General features: G+C 41.4%; 1 protein-coding gene across 4 annotated transcripts in view; it reads left to right on the forward strand.

The window, feature by feature from the left end:
- Positions 1–20,365, forward strand: part of IMMP2L (inner mitochondrial membrane peptidase subunit 2) — a 1,099,135-nt gene that overhangs the window by 3,406 nt on the left and 1,075,364 nt on the right. The gene's annotated exons all lie outside the window — the stretch shown is intronic.

Genomic DNA, 20,365 nt, shown 5'->3' on the forward strand with positions numbered 1-20,365 from the left:
AAAACAAAGTTACTTAGAATTAAATCTTATAGGGATAGGAAAGGTAAAAGATCTCATTTGAGCTGAACCCACTATCAGATGACCCCGTTAATAATTTGGTATGTATTTCTTTATTTTTATTTATTTATTTATGTTTGACAGGCAGAGTTAGTGAGAGAGAGAGAGACAGACAGAAAGGTCTTCCTTCCGTTGGTTCACCCCCCAAATGGCTGCTACGGCTGGTGCGCTGCACCAGTCTGAAACCAGGAGCCAGGTTCCTCCTGGTCTCCCACACAGGTGCAGGGCCCAAGGACCTGGGCCATCCTCCACTGCCCTCCCAGGCCACAGCAGAGAGCTGGACTGGAAGAGGAGCAACGGGGACAGAATCCGGCGCCCCAACCGGGACTAGAACCTGGAGTACTGGTGCCACAGGCAGAGGATTAGCCTAGTGAGCCGCGGCACCGACCTGTATTTATTTATTTATTTATTTTGGATTTTTTTAAAGTGTATTTATTTATTGTTTGACAGAGTTATGGACAATGAGAGAGACAGAGAGTAAGGTCTTCCTTCCGCTGGTTCACCCCCGAAATGGCCGCTACGGCCAGCAATGTGCTGATCCGAAGCCAAGAGCCAGGTGCCTCCTCCTGGTCTCCCATGCGGGTGCAGGGGCCCAAGCACTTGGGCCATCCTCCATTGCCCTCCCAGGCCACAGCAGAGAGCTGGACTGGAAGAGGAGCAACTGGGACTAGAACCCAGCACCCATATGGGATGCTGGCACCACAGGAGGAGGATTAGCCAAGTGAGCCACGGCGCTGGCCCTTGCTGGCCTGTATTTATTTCTTTAATTGTTACATATATGCTACATACACAACTGATATTAAAAATAGATAGAGCTTAGGTATGCATATGGAACATTTACAGGTACTGCGGAAAGTTCATGGAAAATGAAATTACAAAATCAGTTTATTTGGGTGCAAGAAATTGAAGTTTATGCTTAGTTTTTTCTACAGTACATATTTACATGAACTTTGTGAAGATTCTTTGTATGTTACTGTTATTTGGTAAAATTGTAAATCTCTTCATTTTCTTCCATCTTTTTGGCTATTTCCCAGAACTGCTCACTCTCCCCAAATTCTCAAGTGGAGGGAACATGCGTTTTATAGTGTCTTAGACATGGCCTTGAATCTGGCTCTTTTCTTGACTATGTCATTTTGTACCAGTTCAAGCTTCTCTGCTTGTTGATTTCCCATTTGTCAAAATGGAACGAGTATATAAAAAAAAGCATGTTAAAAACAGAGCCTGGCATTTAGAAACTAATTTCCCCCCTGTTTCTTTCTCTGGCTACCCATCACTTACAAGTGCTAAGCTTCTTGCTGTATTTGATTCTAGAATTTCTGGGACAAGGACAGACACCTTATGTGGCTTGATTTCCCCCATCAGATTATTGCTAAAGAGTGTCAGCTTAAAAAATGCAGGAAAAGGTTTCTAGAATGTGTTTCAAAAGCCTTGACACTGTTCCCAAAGTGATAAAAAAAACACTACTTCATTTAGCTGAGTGCTTAAACTTAGGATTTCTATTTCAGAAATGTCTTTGGTTTACAAGAAATAAAAATGCTGATGCTTCATGTCCAAACTGTCATGATTTTTGCTAAGTTGTGGGTTTAATACACAGCTAAGCTGCGTATTTAGGGTATCTAATAACTGCTCTGGAGGCTGAGAAAGACAAGTCCACAGATATCTGATTCACACCAGACATCTGGTTTCAGTTTGCTAAGGAATACATTTTGTCAGTAGATTATAGGCATATCAACTGTACTGCTATAGTCTGTGGCATTTCTATCATAAGCTCTGGTCTGTAGGGTTTAGCTTGATGTTTTATTTAAATAACAGCACACCAAAAATGAGTACCTGGTTAGATAAGCACATTCCCCACAGGTGGCTTTTAATGTCATTGTTATTCTAGTTAACAAGGTGTAGTAGTTTCTGTCCTTGGTGATTTTTATATTAAGAGTTCGTTAGGGGCCCAAGTTGTGGCGTAGTGGGTTAAGCCGCTGACTACAATGTGGGCATCCCTGATGGGCACTGGTTTTTGTCTGTCTGCACAGGTTCTGATCCAGCTACCTGTTAATGGCTGGGAAAACAGCAAAAGATGGCCCAAATGTTTGGGCCCCTGCCACCCACATGGGAGACAAGGATGAAGCACCTTATTCATGGCTTCAGTCTGGCCCAGGCTTGGTAGTTGTGGCCGTCTAGGGGGTGAACCAGTGGTTGGAAGATCTCTTTCTGTAATTCTGACTTTCAAAACACACACACACACACACACACACACACACATATACACATACACTTACATATACATATACATATACAGGAGTTCCTTAAAGAGTTCCTTAAACCACAAAAGTATTCCTCCAAAAATTATTATTACGTATTCCAAAAGTTCATTTTTAAGTCTGTTTTTTTTTTGTAATGTTGTTAACGATGGCCTTATAGAAATAAATAGAAAATAGCTTTTAGATTTATTTATAGGTCAGAACCCCAAAATTTATTTTGTAATTAAAAAAAATTTTTACACTATATACTTAGAATGGAATTTATCTAGCCGTAAGAAGGAATGAAATTCTGACTCTTGCTACAAAACGGACGAACCCTGAAGAGATCATGCTGAGTGAAGTAAGCCAGACACAAGAGTCAGTGTGTGACTGCACGTGTGTGAGGGACCCAGAGCAGTCAAATGCAGACACACAAAGGGGCTGCAGAGAGGAACGGGGACTTCCTGGTTCAGGAGCAGAGTTTCGGTTTGGGATGCAGACCCAGGCCTGGAGATGGTGGTAACGGTAGGAACCGTGCGGATATGCTTACCTCCACTGACGTGTGCGCTGGAAGGGGGCTGCGATGATACACTCTGTCCCGAGTACCTCGCAAAGTCTGTAGGGATGCACATCTTTTTTTTTTTTTTAAATGTTTTTGAATGTCATTTATAATATTTTTCAATTTTTATTTGGTAAATATAAATTTCCAAAGTACAAAAAAAAATTAAAAACATTTTTTTAGATTTACTTATTTATTTGAATGGCAGAGTTACAGAGAGAGAGGGACAGGGAGAAAGTTAGGGAGAGGGAGAGGGAGAGAGAAATTTTCCATTAGCTGGTTCACTCCCCAAGTGGCTGCAATGGCCATGGCATTGGCTGGGCCAGGCCGGAGCCAGGAGCTTCATGCCTATCTCTCATGTGGGCAACAGGGGCCCAAGTACTTGGGCCATCTTCCACTGTGTTCCCAGGCACATTACCAGGGAGCTGGATTGGAAGTGGAGCAGCCAAGACATGAACTGGCACCCATATGGCATGCTGCATTGTAGGCTGCGACTTAACCTGCTACCCTACAATACTGGCCTCCCTAAAACTCTTTTAACTTGTGTGCCCATTATGTATAAGTGGGGCTGTAGATTATAACCAAAATTTAATGGTGTTTGGAAGCAAATGTATTCTAAGTTCCAACCTAGAATGGCTGGACTGCATACTCCTGCTTTCTTAGGTAGTGAGATATAGAGAAGCTGCCATTCCTGGGTTCTCAGGTAGGTTCTATTATTGCTTAGCTGTATGACCATGGACACAAATTCCTCATCTGTTAGATGGGAGAATCACTCATGATTACTGTGAGATTTAGGGAGTGAGTATAAAGTAGCACCATATTTGCCACAAAATAGCTCCTCAGTAAATAGTTTATTTTTCCTCTAGATCTTGGCTGCCAAACAAAGACTTACATTCAGACTCATACACTGAGCAGCGTTTTTTGGTTCTAGTAGAGGGGAATTACCCCTGGAATCTGGGATTTGGGATGGTGATTGGGGAAAGGGCATATGCAGAATAATGACGAAGGAGAGGGGTAGGAAACAGAGAGGAAGGTACCAGTCTTGTGCTCAGTCCATGGACTTAGTGAATTACTTGGCTGATAGAAAGAACTCTTTTTCTCTGTCCTCTCTATTGATCTTTGGTCATCTGTTCTACCTGCCTTCTTAGTCTAATACTAAGTTTTTTCTTTGTCACCCTGATAGTTTCTGAATAACCACATTTCTTCATATTTTCATGGGGAGTACTTAGGTGTCTGTAGTTTCTTACCTAATTTTTTTTTTTAATTTCTATATTCAAAGTCTTGTTCTTCTATCCCTCCCCCCTTTTATTATATGCTGTGTGTGGTGAATTAGTGCTGAGGGTATAAAGTCACTCTCTCTGACTGAGTAGTTTATGGTCTGTTAGGACTGCAGACATCTGATTAGTCGGTAGTTCCAGTACAATGTGCTGTTTGCTGTAATGGAGTAGGTGCAAGTGCAAAGGAAACCGAGTAAGAGTCTTGATTTCTGATGAGAATGCCAGGGAAGGATTTTAGTAATGGTTGTATTTGAACTGAGACCTGAAAGCTGCATAAAAGTGGACAGCTTGACAACAGCAGAAAGTGTTTCCAGGTAGAGCGAACAGCGTGAGTAAATATGTGGCATTATGAGAATATAGGGTGCTCTGGGTCAGTCATATTGGAGTATGAAGGACAAGGTCAGGGGTGAGAGGAGATGATACTGGATAGTTAATTCAGGGTACACTTCCTACCCTTGTGTGTTAGTGAGCCACTGAAGACATGTGGGTACCATGAAAGATCACTGTGAAAGCAGTGTGCTGAGTAGACTGGGGTAACGTCGGTGGCGGGTGGGGACAGGGCAAGACTGGAGGCCACTAAGGATATTGCATTAGTGTGGTAAGAGAGATTGAGAGCTTATATAAGGGTGGGAAATCAGTGACAGTGTTTTGGAAACATTTAAAATGTATAAAATATTTAATAAGAGGACAGAGAGTTGGCTGGTCTTTGCGACTGCATATAAAAGGTATGATGTAATGGGGAGGCTAGAAAGATTCCCAGGTTTCTGTGTGAGTAGGCAGAATAGGAAGCCTGTATGAAGGGCAAGCTAGTGTGGAATATCACAAGAGGTTGTAGAGGCTGGAGATAGAGATTTCTGAGTTCTTCCCATACGGGGAGTAGATAAAGGCATGAGTATGGAAAAAAGTGCTATCTATTGAGATAGAAGAGAAGAGAAAGGGTTAGAAGTAAATCTTATAGAACATTGAGATTTAAGGAACCAAACTGAACAAAGATGAAAGAATGCTGAAGGGCAGTGGCCAGAGAGGCTGGTAACATTTCAAGAAGTAGAACCGGGATAAAATATAACACCGTATACATCATGTGGTACTGTGAAGACTGTGAAGTGTCTGTTAGAAGTCTGGTTTCATTGGGAGGAGGGGGCAAATTCAATTGCTTTTGGGTAGAGGAGTGAATGGGAATGAGGGTAGAAAGTGGGTATACACATGAGACGAAGAGTAGATGTGCTTGGATCCCTCCTGGCACATGATGACTTAACTGTTCTTCAGTCAGGATATTTATTTATTTCATAAGCTGTATTGTGTTATGGTTAAGGTATTTAACATGATGTTATGGGGTATATATAGGTAGTAACATAGTTACTATAGGGAACATATTAACATAACTATCATCTCACATGCTTATCTGTTTTTTCTTTTTTGTAGCTAGAGAAGTTAAAATCTACTTACTCAGCAAAAATCCAGAATGCGGTACAATATTACTAACTTTAGATCCTTTGATTTGTCCATTCTGTATTTTGGCTACCTTGAGTCCTCTGATCTGTATCTCCTCATTTCTTCCCCTTTTTCCTGTAGCCACTCTTTTCTCTGTCTCTGCATAAACTTCTTGTTTATTTAATTTTTTAGATTCTACATATAACTGAGATCATGCAGTATTTTTCTTTGATTTCTTTCTCTGTCTGGTTTATTTCACTGAGCATACTATCTTCCAGGTTCACCCATGTTGTGGCAAATGACAGTTGCTCCTTCATTTTGAATGCTGAGTCATGTTCCACATTTATATCACAGTTTCTTTATCCATTTGTTACTTGAGAGTTAGGGATGGTTACTATTAAACAGACAAGGATAGCAAGTGGTGGGCATGTTGAGAGAAGCAAAACCCTCATATACTGTTGGTGAATGGAGATTGGTGTAACCATTATAGGAAAGAAAATAAAACTATCCTATGACCCATCAGTTCTTATGGACAGATACCCAAAGGAAATGAAATCATCATTTTGTAAATATGTAAGTCTGAATTTTTCAAAAAAAGATTTACTTTTTTATTTGAAAGGCTTAGTGACAGAGAGAGAGAGAAACTGGTTCACTCCCCAAATGCCCACATCAGCTGGGGCTGGGCCAGGCTGAAGCAAAGAGCCAGAAACTTCATCCAGATCTCCCACATAGATGACAGGGGCTCAGATACATGAGACATTATCTATTGCCTTCCCAGGTGTATTAATAGGAAGCTGTTATCAGAAGTAGATTAGCAGGTATCCAACTGGCACTCCTAAATGGGAAGTGTGTGTCCCAAGTGGTGGCCTAACCTGCCTGGCTACAATGTCTGCGCCATCAATCATGATTTTAAAAAGCTCTCCAGGAAATTCTAATATTTGCCCAAGAATGAAGACCACTGCTGCAGACTGACTCTTTCATTCTTTTTTTTTATAAGTAGGGATGGACAGCATGTTTATGAATGGAGAGAAGAAAACCCCATAGAAAGGGAGATCTTGAAAGTACAGTTGCCTATATTCTCAGTTCCTTGATTGTCACATTTTGCTGTGTATAAAAATTAACTTGTTTCTCTGTTTGCCTATTCCTTCCTTGCATATAAATTTTATATCTGACTTTATTTTTAAATGTCCTGTTCAGTCTTTCCAGGCCCAGAGTTCCTGTGCTATGTTGCTCCCACCACATTCAGCATTTGTGCACACGTGATTCTCTAACATAATCCAGTTGTGTGTATGATGTGGGAATGTCCATTTTCCCTCCTTAAAAGTTGAAAAATTTCACAATAGTGTCTACTGGGAGGCTGAGGGGGAAACAGCCATATCAAATGCAAAAATCATTCACTTTAGCCATTGCTAATTAATATCTGCTATGTTCAAGGCCTTGGATACAAAGATATATAATATGAAGAAAATGAAGAACATAAGAATTCTGCCCTTGAGGTGGCCTCAAGCTAGGGTGAGAAATATAAATGTAAATAAAGAAATACCTTTAGGCAGGGCCAGCATTGTGATGCAGTGGGTTAGGCTGAAGTCTAGAACACCTGCATTCCATATGAACAATGGTTCAAGTCCCCACTGCTCCACTTCTGATCAAGCTCCCTGGTAATGTACCTGGAAGAGCAGCAGAAGGGAGCCTAAGTGCTTGGATCCCTGCTACCCACATGGGAGACTCTCATGGAGTTCCAGGCGCCTGAATTTGGGTTGGCCCTGCCCTCGCCATTGCAGCCATTTGGAAAGTGAACCAGCAGATAGAAGGTTCTCTCTCTCTCTCTCTCTCTCTCTCTCTCTCTCTCTCTCTCCCCCCCTCCCTCTCCCTCCCTCCCTCCCTCTGTCTCTCTCTCTCATTCTGACTTTCAAATAAATAAATCTTTTAAAAAAAAGAAAAAGAAATGCCTGGAGGCACAATGTGTGCCATTTTAGAGGTAGAGTTCAAGACAAGATGAAAGGCAAAAATAGCCTTTATTTTTTGTGAATCTGGGGTCATCACAAAGGAAATTATACTTGAGCTATGTCTTCAGGCATGAAATGGTGAGATCAAGATGATGAAGTATTTCTTGGTTTATTTGGTGCACAGTTCTGGAAGTTCAGTGGCATGGCGCTGGCACCTGCTTGGCTCTGGTGAAGCACCCGTGGCTGATGGCATCACAGTGGCAGGAGCACGTGTGGAAGGGAGAGAGCTCATTGCCAAATAAGAAACCTGAGACCGCGGCTTGGCCAAGCATATTCCCTCATAACAGCTGTCTCTGGAGAATTAACTCAAGTCCCAGACGGACTACCTTACTCTGAGGACGCACCCTCAATGACCTATGCACCTCCCACAAGGATCCCCTCTTAAAGGTGCCACCACCTCAGCATGGCCATACAGAGGACCAAGCCTCCAGCATGTGAACCCTCAGGGGATAAACCACATCTACACTTTATTTATTTATTTATTATTTATTTATTTTTACTGTCCCTTGTTTGTTGTATAGAAGCTAAAACAGACCTGGAGGATGAGGCTCAGCCACTGATATTTTTCATAGAATTCCACCAGATGTTCTGATGGCAATCATGATAGAGAACCTAGCATGACTTAGAACAAAAGGCTGGGGTTTGAAGTTAAAAAATTATAGGTTAGATTCTTTCAATATTTTTAAAAAAGTATTTATTTTAAGTGGAGAGGTAGAGCAAGTGAGTGAGCCCATTCACTGGTTCATTCCCTAAATGCCCACAAAGTTGGGGCTGGACTATTACAAAGCCAGGAGCTGGGAACTTAATCCAGGTCTCCCATTGAGGGTGGCAGGTACTTGAGCAATCATCTACTGCCTCCCAGGGTGTACGTGAACAAGAAGTTACAGTTGGGAGTGGGGTTGGTACTTGAACCCAGGCATTCCAGTATGGGATGTGGGTGTGTGAACCAGCATCATAACCACTAGGCCCAACAACAAATAACACCTGCCTCCCCATTTTCTAAAAAATACTGTGCATCCTTAGTTAAAATATTTAGACTTCACTAAGCCCATCAGATGGTAGTATTCCTGTTCTTCCTGTCTGGCAGAGTTGTGTAGGTCAAAAGAGGTGATTTGTTTGAAATAATGTATGCAGATGTGGTTATAACAATAAAATGTTCTGTTGACCTTCTCTTGGAGTGGACAGGCTAAAAGCTGGCCACCTTGTCCTGCAAGATAATAACTGTTTTGTGGATTTGTAGTTTTTTACATCATGAGCAATTTGATGCTGTATTTTTTATTTTTATATTGCAGAAAAGCTGGAGACCCAAAATAAATGAAACAATCAGCAACTGAGTATTTCTAGTTTGACATACAAATTCCAATTGTTTTTTAAAGATTTATTTATTTGTTTGAAAGGCAGTTACAGAGAGACAAAGGTAGAACAAGAGAGAGAGAGAGCTTCCATTTGCTTGCTTACTCCCCAAATGGCTGCAATGGCTGGAACTGGGCTGATCCAAAGCCAGGAGCCAGGAGCTTCTTCTGGGTCTCCCATGAGGGTGCAGGGGCCCAAGGTCTTGGGCTGTCTTCTACTGCTTTCCCAGGCCAAAACAGAGAGCTGGATCAGAAGAGGGGCAGCTGGGACTTGAACCAGTGCCTATGTGGGATGCTGGCACTGCAAGTGACAACTTTACCTGATATATCACAGCACTGTTCTCCCAATTGTTTAAATTTAAATGTGGTGGGTGTTTGACTTGGTGGTTAAAGTGCCACTTGGAATATCCACATCCCATATTGGAATGCCTAGGTTCAAGTCCCACATCTGCTCACTATTCCAGCTTCTGCTAATGCACAACCTGAGAAGCACCAAGTGATGGTTCAAGGGGTTGTGTCCCTTTCATCCATATAGGAGACATGGGTTGATTGCTGTCTCTTGGTTGTGCCTGGTCCAGCCCTGGCTGTTACCTGTATTTGGAGAGTGAACCAGCAGGTGGAAGATCTCAGTCTGTCTCTCTGCCTTTCAAATAAATAAATAACAAAAATTCAAAAGAAAGTTGCATCACTGTTTATTGTGGTTAGTATTATAAAGTATATATTATTATTATCAATAATATAATTGTTTAATGTTAAAATGCTATAAATATGTTAAGTCCTTATTTGTAGTAGATATACATTAAAAACATAGCAGTCTTCCAGAAGACAATAAAAACTCCACAGAGTGGCCGGCGCCGTGGCTCAATAGGCTAATCCTCCACCTTGCGGCGCCGGCACACCGGGTTCTAGTCCCGGTTGGGGCGCCAGATTCTGTCCCGGTTGCCCCTCTTCCAGGCCAGCTCTCTGCTATGGCCCGGGAGTGCAGTGGAGGATGGCCCAGGTGCTTGGGCCCTGCACCCCATGGGAGACCAGGAAAAGCACCTGGATCCTGGCTCCTGCCATCGGATCAGCGCGGTGCGCCGGCTGCAGCGGCGGCCATTGGAGGGTGAACCAACGGCAAAGGAAGACCTTTCTCTCTCTGTCTCTCTCTCTCACTGTCCACTCTGCCTGTCAAAAAAAAAAAAAAAAAAAAACTCCACAGAGTATCACAGGGCACTACAGATTTAGTTATCCCTAAGGTCTTAGTATGTCCTTTATTTTGGTGGAAACAGTTTTTGAAACCCATGTAGTTTTTCCATTGTATGTAGTTTCATGAGCTTTTAGAAATTCCTGTGTTATAACTTAATTAAATTGAGAAGCAGTGTTGTTTATTGGCAAAAGTGAGCCTCCAGATCTGATTACTCCCTCCTGTATGATAGTAGGTAAGGTAGCCTCTTTGAACCTTATACGTTCAGTTGGGTGCCTTGTTTGTTATTCTATAATACTGAAACCTTAGTGGCAAGTTGGTCCTTTTTTGTGGGACTCTACATGTGCCCTGGGAACTGACTTTCCCTCATGTGAGATCCAAGAGACCAAGGTGGAAATGGAAATGCCTTTTGTGACCCTGTATCCTTAACCCAAGGCATTGCACTTCATTTGTGCTTTTTTTTTTTTTTTTTTTTAATTTATTTTTTGACAGGCAGAGTGGACAGTGAGAGAGAGAGAGACAGAGAGAAAGGTCTTCCTTTGCTGTTGGTTCATCCTCCAATGGCTGCCACGGCCGGCACGCTACAGCTGGCGCACCGCGCTGATCCAATGGCAGGAGCCAGGTGCTTCTCCTGGTCTCCCATGCGTGTGCAGGGCCCAAGCACTTGGGCCATCCTCCACTGCACTCCCTGGCCACAGCAGAGAGCTGGCCTGGAAGAGGGGCAACCGGGACAGAATCCGGCGCCCCGACCGGGACTAGAACCCGGTGTGCTGGCGCCACAAGGCGTAGGATTAGCCTAGTGAGCCGCGGCGCCGGCCTCATTTGTGCTTAATCGGTATTTGCTGAAATGAACTAGACCTCTAAAAAGCCTTTGTGTTTCCCCTGAAGATTCAGACGAAGAGGGTTGTATTTTGTGCAGGTGGTGGTGATGAGGGCAGTACCTCCTACCAGATCTGTCTTTGGCCTGTCTAGCATTGGAGCTTTTAGCCTCTCTTGAACAACTCGGAAGTTTGAACTGTAGGGTGTTTAGGATTGGCCCCCTTACTGATCAAATCAAGCAAACACACACAAAGTCATTTTATGTGACTTTCAAAATGTCATTGAACTCCCTCTGCTTAGTTTGGTAACTTGTAGCATTTTTTAGTATCTCATAGATTAAGAATACCCAGAAGATAAAAATGTATAACTTTCTTTCATGTAATAAATCATAACAATCTAATTTTTGCAATTTTCTTCAAAAGTTTTTTCTGAGAAATTGGTCTTTGTAATGACACTTTGACACACACACACACTCTTACATATCTTTGTGTTAAAAAAGCAGAATTTATGGTCCTCTTTTGAAAAGTCATTTGCTTGTTGCTGGAGGACACATTTTGAATAAATTTTTGAGTTCTAGTTTTAGAATCGTGTACAGAAAAGGCATTTTACTTTAAAAAATGATTTATTCATTTGCTTGAAAGCAGAGTCACAGAGCGGGCAAGACAGAGAATAAGAGAGCTTCCATCCACTGGCTCACTCCCAAATCCCTGTAACAAGTGCAGCTGGGCCAGGCACTGAAGATAGGAACTAGGAAATCCATCTGGGGCTCCCACATAGATAACAGGGATTCAAGTACATGGGCCATTATCTGCTACCTTTCAAGGCACATTAGCAGGTAGCTGGGATAAAAAGCAGAGTAGCTTGGAACTGGAACCAGGGTTTTTGATCTGGGGTGTAGGCATCCCAGATGGTGGCTTAACCTGCTCTGCCACAATACGCACTTCTGCAAAGACCTTTTTTTTTTTTTTTTTTTTTTTTTAAAATAGGGATATGTTCGTAATGTTACCATGTTTTGTATTTCAGGATAATCTCATTTTGTAAGACTTACTCATTACTATAGACCAATACATTTGGAACACCTTAGGATCCTTTTCTCCTTTTTTCTCTCTTTGGGGATTTTCCTGCTGATTTCCCTCTTTAGAAATTCTTGGTTTCCTTAACCACCGCCTAATTTCTTCATCTCTTGTCTGTGCCTAACACCTTTGCTGTCTTTGGACCTGGTCTACCATGGCAGTTAGAGAAAGAATGAGTTAGAAGGAGGCAGAGCAGATACTGTGAGGAGCAATAGGTATGTAAGGAAGAGTTGCATATAAGATCAGGGTTGATGGGGCCAGCATTGTGGCACAGCAGGTAAAGCTGTTGCCTGCAATGTCAGAATCCCATATGTGCATGGGTTTGTGTCCCAGCTGCTCCATTTCCCTGCTAATGGCCTGGGAAAAGCAATGGAGGTTGGCCCAAGTGCTTGGGCCCCTCCTATCCACATGGGAGACTCAGAAGAACCTTCTGGCTTCTGGCTTCTGGCTTCTGGCTTCGGCCTGGCCCAACCCCGGGTGTTGTGGGCATCTGGGGAGTGAACGAGCAGATGGAAGATCTCTCTGTCTTTCCTTGTCTCTCTGTAACTCTGACTTTCAAGTAAATAAATAATTTTTTTTTCAAAGATCAGGGTTGATAGCCAAGGGTATTCTTTACTAGATAGGAAATGGAGGACTTGTGAAGTAACAATTGATAGGAAAAGACTAGAGTTGCCACAGGTGTTTTGCCTTATTATTATTTTTTTTAGACAGACTTTGTTTAGAAGTGTTTTACATTCATAGCAAAAGAGAGTAGAAAGTACAAGAATTCCCACTGCACATTTGCATAACCTCCTGCACAAGCCACATCGCCCATCAGAGTGGTGCATTTGTTACCAGTGGTGCACTTCCATTGACTCATCATTATCATCCAGAGTCCATGGTTTACATCAGTGTTCACTCTTGGGGTTGTACATTCTATAGGTTTGAAAAAATGCCTTTTTAAAAAAAAATTATTCATTTATTTGAAAGGCAGAGTTACAGAGTGAGAGAGAGGAGACAGAGAAAGAGCTCTTCCATCCCCTGGTTCACTCCCCAAATGGCCACAATGGCCAGAGATGGGCCAGTCTGAAGCTGTGAGCCAGGAACTTCTCTTGGGTCCCCCACATGGGTGCAGGGGCCCAAGTACTTGGGCCATCCTCCACTGCTTTCCCAGGTGCACTAGCAGGGAGCTGGATCAGAAGTGGAGCAATCAGGTCTCGAACCGGCACCCATGTGGGATGCCAGTGCCACAGGCGGCAGCTTTACCTGCTACACCACAGTGCTGCTCCCAAATGTATTTTTTATGATGAAAAAACATACTCAGAATTAGCCAGCTAGACTCAGTTTAAATGATTCCAGTTTTGCTGATGACATACAAAGCATGATAATCAGAAGCCAGTCAAACATATGCCCTGTTCTCTTCATCAGGCCTTACCAGGGTGTTGACCTTAGACACATCAATGTCATGGAGTTTCTTCATGGCCGGTCTTATCTGGTGCTTGTTGGCCTTGACATCCACAATGAACACAATGGTGTTTTGTCTTCTTTTTTCTTCTTTATGGCAGACTCAGTAGGCAGGAGGAACTTGATGTTGGTGTAGTGGCCATCCAGCTTGCTCCTGGGGATGCTCTTCTGAGGATATTTGGGATGTTTGGGCTGTTACCAGAGGTGTAGTGTCTTGGGCCATCAGAACAACGGTGATGTGTGTGCCTGTATTCTTTTTTCCTTTTTTTTTTTTTTTTTTTTTTTTTTTTGTGGCTGTGGACACCTTTTCACACTGCCATTTTGGCTTTCAAAGCCTTTGCTCTGGCCTTAGCTTTGGGAAGAAGCTTCCTGCTTTGCTTTGGATGCCATCTTGGTGATAAGGGTTTTATAACAAATGTCCATCATTGTAGTATCATACAGAATATTTTTACTTCCCTAAAAATCCTGTGTTCTAGTTATCCCGTCCTTTTTTCTTTTTTAAAAAAAGATTTATTTATTTATTTGAAAGTGAGAGTTACACAGAGAGAGAAGGAGAGGCAGAGAGAGAGAGAGAGGTCTTCCATCTGCTGGGGGAGAAAGAGAGAGAGAAAGAGAGAGGTCTTCCATCTACTGGTTCACTCCCCAGTTGGCCACAATGGCTGGAACTGCGCCTATCTGAATGAAGCCAGGAGCCAGGAGCTTCCTCTGGGTCCTCCCATGCGGGTGTAGGGGCCCAAGGACCTGGGCCATCTTCTACTGCTTTCCCAGGCCATAGCAGAAAGCTGGATAGGAAGTGGAGCAGCTGGGACTTGAACTGTTGCCCATCTGAGATGCCGGCACTACAGGCGTTGTCTGTATCAGCTATCCATGGCACCGGCCACTATCCCTTCCTTTCCACTAAGGCCTGCCAACCTCTGATCCTTTTATGTCTTCAGGGTTTTGGATTTTTAAGAATGTCCTACAGCTGAAATCATGAAGTATCCACCCTTTTTTACTTCAAGTTTTAGTTTTCCTTGTGTGGCTTGTTATTTACTTAGTGTCTTGGTATTTTTCCAGGACTTTTTTTTTTTTAAACAGTTGCTTTAATAAGAGTTTTATTAGTGTCAGATTTAAATAATGAATAAATATGATTTAGTTTTGTTAAGTAATTTGTTGCATCATTATGAAGCATGGTTTGAAGCACTTTATATGCAGACTACCCTCTGTGTTTTTGAATCTTACTGTTTTTCATATGTAAAAGAAGTCCTGTTGTGTGAACACATTAGAAGACCAATTGTTTGAGACCTTGCCAGTATGTATGGCTGCATGATGTTAATGTTCTAAATATTTGGATAAATGTTTTATATCAAAACTTAGAACATTAAGTATCAATTTCCAGTTTTTAAAGTGGTGCTATATGGTGAAAAATGATATGCAATTGGGCCATGAAGACCTTTATTCAAGTTCTAGCTCTGCTACCTGCTATGTGACCATTAGCAAGTAGCTTTTTGTCTCTCAGTTTCATTTTCCTTTTGGGAAAGTGGAGATAACATATACTTCATAAGTTATTTTAGAGGATCTTATGAGATATTTATAATGAATTTTAACTTACAAAGAAGTATGAGAAATTGGTTACTGAGTCTGACTTGGTTATTTATCATCAACTTTTAAATTTTTAAAAATTGCGGAGAAGTATTAAGGGAAATAATGGTTTGGGGCTAGCAAGGCAATACAACTGAAAAGATGGTTATCTGTATCTAAGTGAAAAAAGGATTACATTACAAAGAGAGGTTTTGGGGCTGGCACCGTGGCATAGCAGGTAAAGCCGCTGCCTGCACTGCTGGCATCCCACATGGGGCTGGTTTGAATCCTGGATGCTCCACTTCCGATCAAGCTCTCTGCTATGGCCTCAGAAGGCAGTAGAAGGTGGCCCAAGACTTTGTGTCCCTGCACCTGCATGGGAGACACAGAAGAAACTCCTGGCTTCAGATCTGCAGAGCTCCAGCCACTGCGGCCATTTGGGTAGTGAACCAGCAGGTGGAAGACTCACTTTCTCTCTCTCTCTGTCTCTGTCTCTCTCTCTCTCTCTCTGCCTCCCTGTAATTCTGCCTTTCAAATAATAAAATAAATAAATCTTTAAAAAAATTTTTTTATTTGATAAATTTATTTGAAAGGCAGGGAGACAGAAAGAGAAAGAGACATAAATCTTCCATTTGCTGGCTCACTACCCAAATGCCTGCGTTTGGAACCTGGAATTCAGAGTTGGTGGGGACCCAAGTTTTTGAGCCATCACCACTGCCTGCCAAGGTGCACCTTAGCAGGAAGCTGGGAATGAGAGCAGAGCTTTGACTCGAACCCAGGCATTCTGATACAGGACACTGGCATCCCAAGCAGCGTCTTAATCAGTAGGCCAAATGTCTGCCCCAAGGACTACATTTTTTACTGACTAGGCAAGCGAATTGCCTTCGGTTTTTTTATGAGTCTCACTATTTCTCATATGATTAAGCCAGTGTGTGTCTTGTTGTGAAAGGTATACACTTAGGGATATTCTGCTTGTGTGCTTGGCTCTTAATCATATTTATTACCTAGTTGTCAGCTTGAGATGTTCGTTCTCCTTCCAGAAGCTTGAATTATATTGCTCCATTCTGTGCAGAGTCAGAGCCACATTATTTCCTATTTATGGAAAGAAAAGGCTTGATTCTAAGCTCTTATGACCAATCTTTCTGTGATGGAAGCCAGGAGGGCAAGGTAGAATTCTGGGGGAAGAGAATAGAAATAGCCCTGTGAGTACGAGTCCCTGAGGCACAGGTGATATATTAAATACAATTGTAGCTTCACTCAGAATGTGTCTGTACTTTAAACTACTTAGAGAAATGGTCAACAACATAATATTAAAATTAGAGAAAACTTTACATTTGTGAGTTTAAGCATTCTCAAGAGTGTTTACTTCAATATGAAAGTGTAATTGGTATCTCCTGTTAGTACCATTGGCATCTTTATTATATTTTAGTCTCTTTTTTTTTTTCTTTTGGCATCTGTACTAGTTTAATGTTACTTTCTTCTATTACCTTCCAAGTGCATTGTATGTCCTAAGACAGAATGAAGGAGATCTATGACGAAAGATGTAGGAATGACTGCTCAGCCACTAAGCCATCAAGCAGATACAGAAGATCACAAAGGAGCTGCAAACAAGAAAGAGTAAAAGCAGCTCCTGTGAGGTGTTACCTGTTATGGTATTGAGAATGAAGAGGACACACAGACCTTGCAGAGAAGCCTGCAATTGTGCATGTGTGTGTTTGGATATGAGCCACATGGAAAGTCAGTTTTGAGAAGTGAGCTGGGTGATGAGATGGGTTCCAGGACCACCCTGCAGCTGGGGTGTCACCACACAGACTGAATGTGGGGTAATTCAGTGTCCTTATCATTTCCTGAAATTTGCCTGGACATTTTTTTCCGTATCTTGAAAGTAGGATAAAAAAGGGGCATGACGATTTATTTTACATGAAATAGAGAAATAAGGGTGAAATTTAGTGAAAGGCATACATTTAAGGCCTATGCTTGTGTGTCTTGGATTTTAAGATAATAAAAGAGTGGGGAGGGTTTATTCTGATTTTTTTGTTTTGTTTTTGTCATCAAGAGTTTCATCTTTAACTTGGTCTGATTGTTTAAAGTTGACAAGAGGCAATAATTGTTCAAGCCCTTAGGCAAAGAAGTAGAGCCTCACAATACCTTATTCTACCTTTCTGCAGTATTTATCCTATAATGGTTTGACATTGATTTATTGAATAAATACGAGTTTATTTTATATTTGAATGAGTTTCAAATCTGAACATTTATGTGCTGGTTAAATTCAAGATTGCATTGCTGCATTAAATTCAAGATTGTGATCTTTCAAAAATTCTTCCCTGACCGTCTCACTCTGCTGCTTAAAATAGGTTTGTTGTGGCTTCCCAGTAACCTTAGCTTATGGTAAAAACTTGCCTAAATTGGTGTGACGGAGCCCATCCTACTTCTTACTCTCCACCATTTTCTCTTTATTACTCTAACATTAGCACTCTGTACTCCAGTCAAGCTAATTCATAGGCAATAAGTTTTTTTTAATTTTATTTAAATTATACATGTTTCATGTATTTCATAAATACAGATTTTGGAACAGTGATACTTCCTAACCTACCCTCCCTCTTGCCCACACTCCAAGCCTTCTTCCTCCTCCCTCTACCATTCCTACTTAAGTTTACTTAATGATTGTAAAGTTAACCCTACACTAAATAAAAGAGTTCAACAAATAGTATGAATAGAAAAAAAAAAAAAAACACTGTTCCTCAATAAGGAGACAAAGGCTGTAAACAATCATCAACTCTCAGAATGTCTATTTCACTCCAATATATTACATTTTAGGTACTCTTTTAGTTACCTCAGATCAGGTAAAACATAATGATATCTTTCTTTCTGGGACTGGGTTATTTCACTAAATATAAGGATTTCCAGTCGCTTGCATTTTGTTGTAAAAGGCAAAGTTTTCTTTTTTTTTTTTATATAGCTGAGTAGTACTCCATAGTGTATATATTCCATAATTTCTTTATCCAGTCAACACTTAATGGACATCTGTGTTGATTCCATATCTTAGTTATTGTGAATAGAGCTGCAATGAACATATTCTATTCATATTCTGATTTCTTTTGGTTTGGGTAAATTCCCAGGAGTGGGATGGCTGGATCATATTGTATGTCTATATTCAGATTTCTGAGGTATCTCCATACTGTCTTCCACAGTGGCTGCACCAGTTTACATTCCCACCAACAATAAATTAGGGTACCTTTTTCCCTGCATCCTCACCAGCATTTGTTGTTTGTTGATTTCTGAATGAGAGTCATTCTAGCTGGGGTGAGGTGAAACCTCGTTGTGATTTTTTTTTAAAGATTTATTTTTTTACTTGAAAGGAAGAATTAACAGGCAGAGGAAGAGGCAGAGAGATAAGTCTTCCATTCTCATGTTCACTCCCCAAATGGCTGCAATGGCCAGAGCTGTGCTGTTCCAAAGCCAGAAGCCAGGAGCTGCTTCTGGGACTCCCATGTGGGTGCAGGAACCCAAGGACTTGGACCATCTTCCACTGCTTTCCCAGGTCATAGCAGAGAGCTGGATTGGAAGTGGAGCATCCAGAACTAGAACCTCACCCATATGGGATCCTGGCACTGCAGGTGACAGCTTTACCTGCTAAGCCAAAGTGCTGGCCCCTTATTGTGATTTTGATTTGCATTTCCCTTATTGCTAGTGATCTTGAGCATTTTTTTCAAGTGTCTGTTGGCCATTTGAATGTCCTCTCTTGAAAAATGCCTGTTTAAGTCCTTTGCCCATTTCTTAACTAGATTGTTTGTTTTGTTGGTGTTGAATTTCTTAAGCTGTTTATAGATTCTAGATGTTAACCCTTTATCAGTTGGGTAGTTTGTAAATGTTTTCTCCCACTTTGCTGAGTGTTTCTTTGGCAGTGCAGAAGCTTCTCAGCTTGAAATAATCCCGTTTGTCAATTTTGGTTTTGAGTACCTGTGTTTCTGGGTTCTTTTCCAAGAAGTCTTTGCCTATGCCAATGTCTTGCAGAGTTTCCCCAATGTCCTCTAGTAATTTGATGGTATCAGGTTCTGGATTCAGTTCTTTCATCCATTTTGAGTGGATTTTTGTGTAAGGTGTTAGGTAAGGGGTCTAGTTTCATACTTCTGCACGTGTAGATCCGGTTTTCTCAGCAGCGTTTGTTGAAGAGACTGTCTTTGTCCCAGGGATTGATTTTAGCTCCTTTGTCAAAGATAAGTTGGTTGTTGATGTGTGGATTAGGCAATAAATTCATGTTTACTGTGGTCTTTGTTTCTTTTTTTAAATCTAGGTCACGGTTTCTCACTTTTCAACTAAAACTTGAAGGTTTAGAGGCCCTGTCCATTTTCACTCTTATGTATTCCTGTAACACACGATTCATTGGAGTTACTTGCTTGTTTGCCTTTGTATAATGTAGTAGGCCTTCATTAAACAGTTGCTGCATCAAGGTGATCTTGAGTGACTGGGGAGACAACAGAGAGATCAATTTGAACTTTGAAGAAAAAGAAGAACATTCAAAACAAGGGTTATAGTTTGAGCAAAGATAAAGAAGTAAATTTAAGATCAGTGTGTAAACCAATTGGCTCTAGTAAGAGTGCTTTGGGACCTATAGTTGAGGTTAGATTATAGATGGCTTAAATATTAGACCCAGTAGTTTATAAACAATATACATATAGTATATCTGTAAACATTAGGGAATGAGTAAGTAAGGAATTTGGAAGGATTTTTGACTAGAAACCCATATGGCAAGCCCTGTTTTTGTAATGTTAATCTGACAAGTGTACATGATCAGCTAAAAGGAAGAGGGAATGGTGAAAACTAGATCAATTGGGAAGCTTTTTAATTTACGGGCAAGGTAGTGAGGATTTTCACTGTGGTGACTATGGGAATAGAAAGTCAGAGATGCTCAGAAACCATTGAAGGAAGGAGTGATAAAACATAACTATATAAATGTTCTACATTACCAGAGAAACAATGAAAGAAATCACACTGTATCAAAATGCAAAAGTAGGAAAAAGATTTACAGTTCATAAAATAGGAAAAGAGCTAATTTCATAAATATATAAGGAACACTAACAATTAAGTGAGAAAAAAGATCAACAACTGGATAGAAAAATGGACAAAGATATGAAGAATATGAATAGTTTATAATAAGAGAAATACAAAGTAAAAGTTCAGTGAGAAGGGCTGGCGTTGTGGTACAGCAGGTTAAGTCACTGCTTACAATGCTGGCGTCTATCCCTCCTCCTCCTCCCTCTCCTCCTCCTCCTCCCCTTGACCCCCCACCCCCACCCCGTGAGAGGGAGAGACAGAGAGAGAGGTCTTCCATCTGCTAGTTCACTCCCAAAATGGCCACAATAGTTGG

This window comes from Oryctolagus cuniculus, chromosome 3, assembly GCF_964237555.1.
Source record: "Oryctolagus cuniculus chromosome 3, mOryCun1.1, whole genome shotgun sequence".
Classification (NCBI taxonomy): domain Eukaryota; kingdom Metazoa; phylum Chordata; class Mammalia; order Lagomorpha; family Leporidae; genus Oryctolagus; species Oryctolagus cuniculus.